Source organism: Saccopteryx leptura, chromosome 6 (assembly GCF_036850995.1).
Source record: "Saccopteryx leptura isolate mSacLep1 chromosome 6, mSacLep1_pri_phased_curated, whole genome shotgun sequence".
Classification (NCBI taxonomy): Eukaryota; Metazoa; Chordata; class Mammalia; order Chiroptera; family Emballonuridae; genus Saccopteryx; species Saccopteryx leptura.
The window spans coordinates 90,799,695-90,810,515 of record NC_089508.1 but is presented as its reverse complement, the minus strand read 5'-3'; the positions used below and the strand labels follow the sequence as shown (position 1 = coordinate 90,810,515).

The 10,821-nt window shown below is 37.8% G+C and overlaps 1 pseudogene; it reads left to right on the top strand.

The window, feature by feature from the left end:
• Window positions 1-5,367: 5,367 nt before the first annotated feature.
• LOC136377126 (cold shock domain-containing protein E1 pseudogene) lies at window positions 5,368-9,439 on the top strand (annotated as a pseudogene).
• Window positions 9,440-10,821: the final 1,382 nt, after the last annotated feature.

Genomic DNA, 10,821 nt, shown 5'->3' with positions numbered 1-10,821 from the left:
ACAACATACTTCTAAAAAGTGAGTGGGTTAAAGAAGAAATAAAAGCAGAGGTCAAAATATATATTCAGACAAACAAAAATAACAATATGACATATCAGAATCTCTGGGATGCAGAAAAAGCAGGAATAAGAGGGAAGTTCATATCACTACAGGCCTATATGAACAAACAAGAGAGAGCCCAAGTAAACAACTTAACTTCACATCCTAAAAAACTAGAAAAAGAAGAACAAAGACAACTCAAAACCAGCAGAAGAAAAGAAATAATAAAAATCAGACCAAAAATAAATGAAATAGAGAACAAAAAATCTATAGAAAAAATCAATAAAACAAGGAACTGGCTCTTTGAAAAGATCACCAAAATTGAAAAACCCGTGGCAAGACTCACTAAGGAAAAAAGAGAAAGGACTCATATTAACAAAATCCAAAATGAAAGAGGAGAAATCATCACAGATATCATAAATATAAAAAAAAATTATTGTTGAATACTATCAAAAACTATATGCCACCAAATTTTTTTTTTTTTGTATTTTTCTGAAGCTGGAAACGGGGAGAGACAGTCAGACAGACTCCCTCATGCGCCCGACCGGGATCCACCCAGCACACCCACTGGGGCAACGCTCTGCCCACCAGGGGGCGATGCTCTGCCCCTCTGGGGCGTTGCTCTGCCGTGACCAGAGCCACTCTAGCGCCTGGGGCAGAGGCCAAGGAGCCATCCCCAGTGCCCGGGCCATCTTTGCTCCAATGGAGCCTTGGCTGCAGGAGGGGAAGAGAGAGACAGAGAGGAAGGAGTGGGGGGTGGAGAAGCAAATGGGCACTTCTCCTATGTGCCCTGGCCGGGAACTGAATCCGGGTCCCCCGCACGCCAGGCCGATGCTCTACCACTGAGCCAACCGGCCAGGGCCTATGCCACCAAATTTAACAATCTAGAAAAAATGGATAAATTCCTAGAACAATACAATCTTCCTAGATTGAGTCATGAAGAGGTAGAAAGCCTAAACAGACCCATAAACAGGGAGGAAATAGAAACAACTGTCAAATCATTTTCCATCATCATATATTTGTCCCTTTTTACTCCCTTCTTCCCCACCCTTTCTTCTCCCTCTCCCATTGGTAACCACTTCACTTTTATCTATGTCCATGAATCTCAGTTTTATATCCCACTTATGTTTAAAATCATATAGTTCTTTTTTTTTTGTATTTTTCTGAAGCTGGAAATGGGGAGAGACAGTCAGACAGACTCCCGCATGCGCCCGACCGGGATCCACCCGGCTCGCCCACCAGGGGGCAACACTCTGCCCACCAGGGGGCGATGCTCTGCCCTTCCGGAGCATCGCTCTGTTGTGACCAGAGCCACTCTAGCGCCTGGGGCAGAGGCCAAGGAGCCATCCCCAGCGCCCCGGCCATCTTTGCTCCAATGGAGCCTCAGCTGCGGGAGGGGAAGAGAGAGACAGAGAGGAAGGAGAGGGGGAGGGGTGGAGAAGCAGATGGGCGCTTCTCCTATGTGCCCTGGCCAGGAATCGAACCCGGGACTTCTGCACGCCAGGCCAATGCTCTACCACTGAGCCAACCGGCCAGGGCCAAAATCATATAGTTCTTAGCTTTTTCTGATTTACTTATTTCACTCAGTATAATGTTCTCAAGGTTTTTATCAGTTTGCTTGGTTTTTTTCTTAAGATCTTTTTGTTTTTCATCAATATGTATACATCCTTGTACCAGAACAAATTTCTCAGCTTTTTTGAAGATCCCAGAATATCTTGAATGCCATTCATATCAAGGGCCAGAACTCTGCTTTCCTATTTTCTCTGCTTTATGTACTAATTTCATCCATATATGTTATTCTTCAGAAACTATATGGCTAATAAAGAGCTAAGGATGTTTCAGTATCTCTCTACAATTAACAGCACATATTTCTGCTGCAATATTTAGGGGTTTAGCACAATCTCTTTATAGGATTAGGAACCATTGCTTTTCTCAACTCATAACTCAGGAATTTTACTCTGATATTTTGATATTTTGCTTTAAAATATGTATCACCTTCTGGGGGTGGGTGTTATGATCCATTATACTGACTTTGCATTTGGTTCATTATTTTAGGGTTTTATTCATACTATGGCTTTGAGTAAGGCAATATTAAACAACATGTGCTCGGATTTTGAAGCTTGACAATCTCAGTTTTAAAAGTAAATAAAAAATTTGATGCTAACACAAATTAAGACTGTGATGTTGGCAAGTTTTAAAATCTCTTTGAGGCTTAGATTTCTAATAAGTAATACAAATATCAAAATAATTCTTTACCTTATCAAATGCTAGTAAAGATCAAAAGATATAATATATTTAGGACTTTCTTAAAAAACACTCACTTTTGAAGTTAAAAAAAATACAACCTCATTGAAAAATAGACAAAATAAAAGGTAGTATGTTAGAATAAAGTATTCAAACAAATATAAAGGCAAAGTACTCTCCAATATATAGAAATAGTTTCTACAAATAAAAAAAGAAATGACCTAATAGAAAAATGGTTATAAAGTAGGAATAAGCATTGACCAAGAGCAAATGACAGATTGTTAGTATATGGAGAAAATTATTCAAAAGCTCTAGGAATCAGGAAAGTGCAAAAAGATAAACTGTATTTAGTTTGTTAAAAAATATAGCAGTTCCCAATTTGTTACAAGAATGTAAAATGAACCTTCTCACTCACTGAAGGTTAGAGTATAATTGTTTATACTATATGAAAAGCAAATTGTCATTTTCTCCAAAATTTTAAATGTGCTTTTCTTTGACTTAGCAATTTCAATTTCAAAAATCTTATTAAAATAGATAATTCCACATACATACAAAAATTAATTTACAAATATGTATAAGAAAATGCTTTATATGACCACAGAGAAATAGAAACAGATATCTATCAATAGGAAATCAATTAATTAAATGATAGAATGTTTCAAAGTGCTGTGTAGGCATAAAAAAGAATGAAGTGGACTTCTGTACTTTTTTTCCTACTGTAAAACAATCTCCAGGACACTACTAAGTAAAAAACAAAAGATAAGTAACAAAAAATTTAAATGAGTCTAATTTACACAGCAAGTTGTATTTGTGTGTATATGTGTATATATGTGTGTAAATGTGATTGTAGTTGCATGAAATGATTTATTTAAAAAATAAGCTGGTATAATATTTTTAATAACCTTAAACTCTGAAAAAGACACTGGGAGCAATAGTAAAATAGAGATATTACCAGTGCCTTTATTTTAGTTCTGCCTGGGTCTTTTATTCATTGATTTACTTTTCCATTGAGTTGGGCAGGAGGGTACTGAGAGAGAGGAGCATCAACCTGTCATTCCATTTAGCTTTTTCATTTAGTTGTGCATTCACTGACTGCTTCTTGTACATGCCCTGACCAGGAATCAAACCCACGATGTCAGCACTGGGACAATGCATTATCCACTGAAATCTCCAACCAGATCTCTGCCTGAGTCTTATATGATGAGATAGATCTATGTGTTGTTTAAGAAATATCAAAAAATAATGAAAACTCTTTATAGATCCAGGACCTATAGACAAATTTTTAAAATTAATACTCACTTTTTTAAAAACTTTTTTAACACAAATTTGCATGTTCTAGACCAACAACAACAAAAAAATTTTTTTTCAGATTTCTCTCATTAAAAGAGTAATTTGTTTCTGGTAAGTGAAATGACAATAATAAGTATGCACTTTCAAATTTGGATTTGCTTTTGGATTCAAATAAAAGACACCTTTGAGCAAAGTAGAATTATTTTTATTTTTTTTCCCTGTTTTTATTGAAGCTAAAACACTAAAATCAATATTGTGTTGAGCCTGACCAGATGGTGGCACAGTGGATAGAGCGTCGGACTGGGATGTGGAAGACCAGTTTCAAAACCTGAGGTCACCAGCTTGAGCGCAGGCTCATCTGGTTTGAGCAAAGCTCACCAGCTTGGACCCAAGGTCGCAGGCTCAAGCAAGGGGTTACTTGGTCTGCTGAAGGCCCGCAGTCAGGGCACATATGAGAGAGCAATCAATGAACAACTAAGGTGTCGCAATGAAAAACTGATGATTGATGCTTCTTATCTCTCTTCATTCCTGTCTGACTGTCCCTATCTATCCCTCTCTCTCTGACTCTCTCTCTGTCTCTGTAAAATAAATTAATTAATTAATTAATTAATTAATTAATTAATAGATAGATAGGTAGATAGATAAACAAATAAATAAATAAATAAAATTTTTAAAAAAATATTGTGTTGAGATGAGAAGCAGCCATGACAAATTCTCAATACCTCTCTATTGCTATGCTAACATTATAATTCTTAGTTCTTCCTACTTCTCAGTAAAATCAACAAATGAAGTACATATTCCTTGTCCTCTCTCTTTTTATACTGCCTTCTTCTTTTCCTTATTCATATTCTCCTCATTTCCTTCCATTCATTTTCCTGCTCTCTTGTTGCTCTCTGACTCTCCCAGATGGCTCTAGATTCACTTGCAATGTCTGCTCCCTCCCCCACCTTCCCTTGCCTGGGAGATATTACACAGGTGCAGCCCCATCTGTCCCACTGTGTCTCTCAAAGCGCAGTAGTACACAGCGGAGTCTCTCAGGGTAACCTGGGGCAGGATCAAGGTACTGGACTTTCTGTCTGTTGCGATGTTCAGAGAAGCCATGTTGTTAGTCACATTATTTCGTAAGCCATGAATAATATACTGTGGCCTCTGACTGGGATATTGCCGATACCAATGTATATAGTCATTTGTACTGATGGTAGAGTGGTTACAAGGCAGGCTCACATCTTTTCCTTCAGCATAATCCATGGAGTTGGGCTGGGTGATTTTAGCATCAATCACAGTCCCTAATTGGTCAAGAAAGTCAAATTAGCTTTTATAGAAAAAGGACAGAACACTCCCATAGCTCTTTGGCCTTACCCCATACTACAGTGTTTCTATTTATGTCTTGCTGGAATGCAAAAATATCATTGGTGTTTGTTACAGAGACCAAAGATACGTGCCAAAAATTGTAGACTCCATAGACTCTATTCCATGGGTCTGTGGCTCAATAAATGCAGAGATTCCTTACATTCTAAATACTGCTAAGGATCTATTGGGATCATGATTATGATTTTGTCTGTTATATAGAAGTTTGTGTTCTAGATGGATCAGTTCCCCATTCTATCCATAGCATAGAAAGGAAATAGAGAACAAATAACCTTTTAAGATCCCTCTGATAAGCACAGAACACTTACCCAATAAGAGAAACACAGTTACTCCAGTCACCAGCTTCATACTTCAAGAACAAATTAGGATCATGGGCCCAGAGCTCAGTCTTTGTGTCAGATCCTAGTCTTAAATAGATTTCAGAGAATGGAAGAAAAAGCTACTAGTAAAGACTTACGACAAGTGCAGCTACCACAGTATTGTTGCCAGGATCTTGTCAGCCAATGACAGAGCAGTTCCTTCTCTAGGTCTTCCTCCTCTGTTTATTCATATCCACAAGGAGGGGATGAGAATGTCAACCAGACAATAAAATACACAGGGTGCCCACTAAAATTATTTGTGAGGTTTAAAGTTTGGCTGTAAATAAGGAAAATCAACCACAAGTTTACATCTATCCAGAACCTTTCTTTCATCATTTCTTCCTCAATGTACCAAAAAAATTGGCTGATGCTCCCTGGAGTTTGGGTAAAGTATCATTTAATTCCAGAAAACTGTACTGAGCTCTGTGTTTGAGAAGATAAAATTTTCATTTACATTTCAGAAAATGCATGTGAAATTTAAAATTAGTCAATGATGTGCTCATGAGGACAAGAAAAAGTAATAACATTGAGGCTAAAAGCTAAACCTTTTGGAGTTCAGATTTTCTATAAAGTTCCCTGGAATCAAGCATCTACTATTGCCTAGGTAAATGCTTTTCAATGCATCTTGTTATAGTACCTGATGACACAAATGGTGCTCACTCTCATTCTTCTTAGACAAATGTCCTTAATACTCACTTTCCCAATGACCATGTTATGTGTCCTGTGCACCAAGGACACTGAGGCAGAAAGAAAAGACAGAGAGAATGTAAAAAATTTGGATGAAGTAGCAATGGTAGAAAAGATAGGGAGGGAAGAAAAATTAGTATAAAGAATAGGTAAGGTGCCTGGCCTGTGGTGACACAGTGAATAAAGCGTCAACCTGGAGCACTGAGATCATAGATTTGAAACCTGGGGCTTGCCTGGTCAAGGCACATATGAAAGTTAATGCTTTCTGCTTCTCCCCCTCTTCTCTCTTTCTCTTTCTCTCTCTCTCCCCTCCATCTCTAAAATAAATAATTTTTTTTAAAAAAATAGGCAAGGTAAGGGATGATCAGGAAAGGAAAAGAGAGGAAGTTTTTTAGGAAGGTTCATAGAAAGGACTTAGGCTATTGGGCTAAGAGTCCCTGAATCCTTGACCACACACACTCAGCAAGAGATTATGAAATACAAATTGTCTAAAGAAGATGAAAGCATGTTGTTTTTTCTGCTTTCCATTGAATGTCAATGGAAAACATAAGCTTATCTGCCCTGCTCCCAGAAAAAGAAAAAAAAAGTGTTGTTTGCAGATGAAACAACCCCCTCTTGTGACTGAATAAATGAACTGTATAACCAAAACTAAGCCAGGAATCAGCCAGCAATCTTTTGAAAGACGCTTTCCTCATATTTGAAATTGATAATGTTTATTTTAATACCTCTTTACTCATTATTGTTTTCTGGTCCTATACCACTCCCAGGAAGGTTATAATTGTTTATTGCTTTATTTCAGTGATATTCACACTGATTATTAGTTGTTGGCTTCTCTTGAAAATCCTTTTCTCTCTAATCTTCTCTTATTTAAAAATTGATTCAAAAGCTTATATTCTTCAGTGTTATAAGAAGGTTGGTAGAGATTAGGCATTCAAGAATTATCTGTTTTCTAAATTAGTAGATGAATCATTGTTCGTGAATTTAGTGAGAGAAATTACGTTGAGCTACTCCTTAAATTCTAAATAGAATCTTCCAATATTATGGAATAAATTTTGAACACAGGCCTCCACCTGAATAAATATAGGATTAGATTTATAGCAAAATTTAACAAACAACAGACTTTTAAACTTAAGGTGGGAAAAATCAGAGTATCAAGATATGGGAGTAAATGTGTTAGTAATTATACTTCATTCATTTAACAAATATTTATTGGGAGTTGATTCTGTGCCACATCTTACACACACACGTAAACATACACACAATAACAGCATATTATTGATGAAGCTATAACAAATAAAACTAAAATTAAGGGCAGCAATACTTATATCAGGCAAAATAGATTTGAAAATAAAGGCTGTACTAAAATACAGAGAATGACCCAGCAATTCTACCTCTAAGTATTATTTGAAGAAACCCAAAACACTAATTCAAAAAGACATCTCTATGTATATTGTAGCATTATTTAAAATAGCCAAGATATGGAAGCAAACTGAATGTGCATTGGTAGACAAGTAGATAAGGAAGTGGGACATACAAAAAACAAAATATTAATCAGCCATAAAGAATGAAAATCTTGCCATTTGCAACAATATGGATGGGCCTAGAGGGTATAATGCTGAGTAAAATAGGTCAAACAGATAAAAACAAATTCCATATGATTTCACAAACTAAACACTATGTACCGAGCTATGCTGCTTATGGCGGCACTGGAGAGGGGGTGCTGAGTTCTTGGTTATGAGGAGGCACTGTCCTGTTAAGTATAAAGTATAACAGAGCAGACTTTACCACCTAAAACTGCTCTTTTAAGTTTAGATCAAGCAAGGGACAAAGCTCGAAACATCCAACAAGACCAAAGAGGAGTACACAACACTTGATCTGAAACAAGAAGTCTGTGCCTACTCAAAGCTTTGGAAGAGCACTTCCCTGCACTGCTGGTAGTCATTGCTTTCTTCAGAGCTGTACTGTAAGACTGCCTGCTGCAGCAGCTAGTCTTTATTAGCTTGATAGGCCGTTTTCTTTAACATCTTTTTAATTAACAATAGCAACTTTCATCCTTTGAAACATGTGTCAAAAAAGAAGAATCAGCAAATATTACTGACAGCACAATATTTGATTATCACTGCAAGATGAGCTTTGATCCACACGTCTCCACAACAATTGACACATGGATACCCCATTGGCACTTCAGCAGCACTGTGTGAAACTGGGGTTACTGAAAAACCGATAATGTCTTATGGATTCACTCAGTCTTCAGAATGTCAAGCTAGACTTTTCCTCCACTGCTTATAGTATTATGAGAACCTGCAGGGCTTAAAACTAGGAGATGATGTTGTATTAGAAGTAATATCTGACCAGTGGCCCGGGAAACCCAGGGCTGTTAAACTGGTAAAGATGAAAGCAGAAACCCTCCCTGAAGAGCAAATGAAAGGACAGAAAGTGTTTTATCTGACTTACTGAAGATGTGGAGGAATGTTCAGCTGGAACCCAGAGATAAACTTTCTAATCGATAACAACAAACATTTTAGTGCTATAAATCCTCAAAATGTTATGTTGTTGAAAAATAAACAAGCCTACTGTCAGGAGCAGTTTGTGCATGAAGAAAGTGTTTGGATTTTTTGAAAGAAGTGATGTTGTAAAAGAAATATTTTTTCACTAAAGTGAATTTACGGAGCCTTACAACCAGAGGATGATGTGGAACTCATAATCAAGGACAGAAATGGTAAGGAAATTGAAACAGATATCAGACTACTGCCTCAGGGAACAGTCATTTTTGAAGATATCAGCAGTGAACATTTTGAAGAACTATAACCAAAGTTATCTGAAATGTACTCAGTAAAAACCAGAATGACTTAATGCCAGGACACATCTTAGTTGACTTTGTGATTCCTAAAGAACTTTTTTTTGGGGGGAGATAAAGGTATAAAATCCAAAAGGCGAGCATACTAGGTTTAATATTTCAACAGACTGATTTGATAAATTTGAACAAACAACCAACATAGAAGTTCTATCATTGATTTAAGTTCACTGATGAAGCCAAAGAAATGGCTGTACTTGCTGTCATAGGAGATGGGTTTGGCTTCATCAACTGTGTGGATCATGGTGCTCATATGTTTTCCACTATAGTGAAATTCTAGATGGTAACTAGCTCCATATTGCAGATAAAGTAGAGTTTACTGTGGTTCCCGATATGTTCTCTGCCAAAAAAAAAAAATTAAACTATTAGGATTAAAAAGCTTCTCAAGGGCACAGTTTTATTCTGTTTCAATTCAGATAAGAGTTTTCTGGGCACTGCAGAAAGAGAAGCTACTTTTTTTTGTAGTGCTCCAGCCCGCTGGGAACTACCAGTGTCACATGGAAGAAACCTACTCAAGACACAAACTTACGTCAAGAGGAAAAGGGGGAATCCTGCCAAGGGAGGCAAAGAGGACCTTCTGAATCTCCTTCTCCCTTAGCTTTTATTGATTAGAAGTAGAACAGAGCTAAAAGGATTACAGAGGAGGGAGATCAGGTGATTGGGGAAAGAATGAATAGTGGCCATTTTGCTGACATGGAGAAAGGGCTAATTTGGGAGAGTACATTCTTTTTCTTCTGCTAATTAACAAGCACAAAGGAAGAGGCAATCTAGAACCTCTAGGCTAATTTCCTAAAGCCCTGAATAAAATATTCTAAGAATTAGACGAATTTAGGATTCATGAACAAACCAAATTGAAATCATAACCTGCTTGCTGTGCCCCACTCCTTCCTTCCTCCTCAAGTCCATGTAAAGTACCACACACCCATGTGCCGTCCTGTCACCCTGAACAATCCTACCCATGTTTGGAACCATCCCTACCAGAGAGGTGAAGGCCACGAATACCCACAGCAGGCTGGAGAGTGGCATGTGGCACGGATTTCCTGCACTGATGTGTCTAGTTCTGCCTCAAGCTGAGAGTTTGGTGACTCTGAGTGCCTGCAGCACATGCAGAGGTAGATTAAGGTTGGTTGAGGCCCCTGGTGCAGAATAAAATATTGGGCCCCTTAAGAAAAAAAAGAAAGGGAAAATAAAAATACATATTAACCAAATTTTTAAATAAATAAAAAATATTATGTACTATTAATGTTAAAATTGCACATATGAAACCAAGCATTGTGACATTAGAAAAAAGTATGAAGTTGGGGTTTTGTGGGCCCTTCAGAAGTCGGGGTCCAGGGTGCGCACCTGGTGCACCTGCTGTTAAATCCGCCTCTGAGCACATGTATACATAGTCCCTGGGTTCTGATGCTACTTCCCTAAACAGATAATAGGGTTTCTTCAGTTAACTGACCACACAATCTAGGCACCCATGAGAAAAGAGTCTGGCTCATTCCAAACCTTTCTTATGTCCACTTGATTTTGTTGGTAATTAACTTAGGTAGTACCTGAAAGTGGCATGGAAAACACAATTAGCGCTAAAGATTGGAGCTGAGCAAAACTGAGAATTGAACCAGTTGACATATGTTGGTCAAATAAGTTTGTAAATATGATATATATGTTTGCTCGCTTGTGACTTATATTGGGTGTGGGGGACAGGCTATAAGCAGGCCAGGTCGTTGTAGCCTAAGGTTTGGTTTGGGGACTAAGCTTTTCCCCACACCCTTGACTGATTGTATGATCTGGGTGGTGCACTCTCATGAGGAATCCAATTATGCCTTGGATAAGTGACTTTGTATCGGAGACTTCCTTGTTTGTATGTTGGATTAAGGGATTTTGGTTTTCTACACTATAAAGTGGGACAGACCAGGAGCTTGGACACACAGTTCCTGCTATCACAATTGCAGGGGCTTCCCTGATCCCTTGCCCTTCATGGGAAGAGCT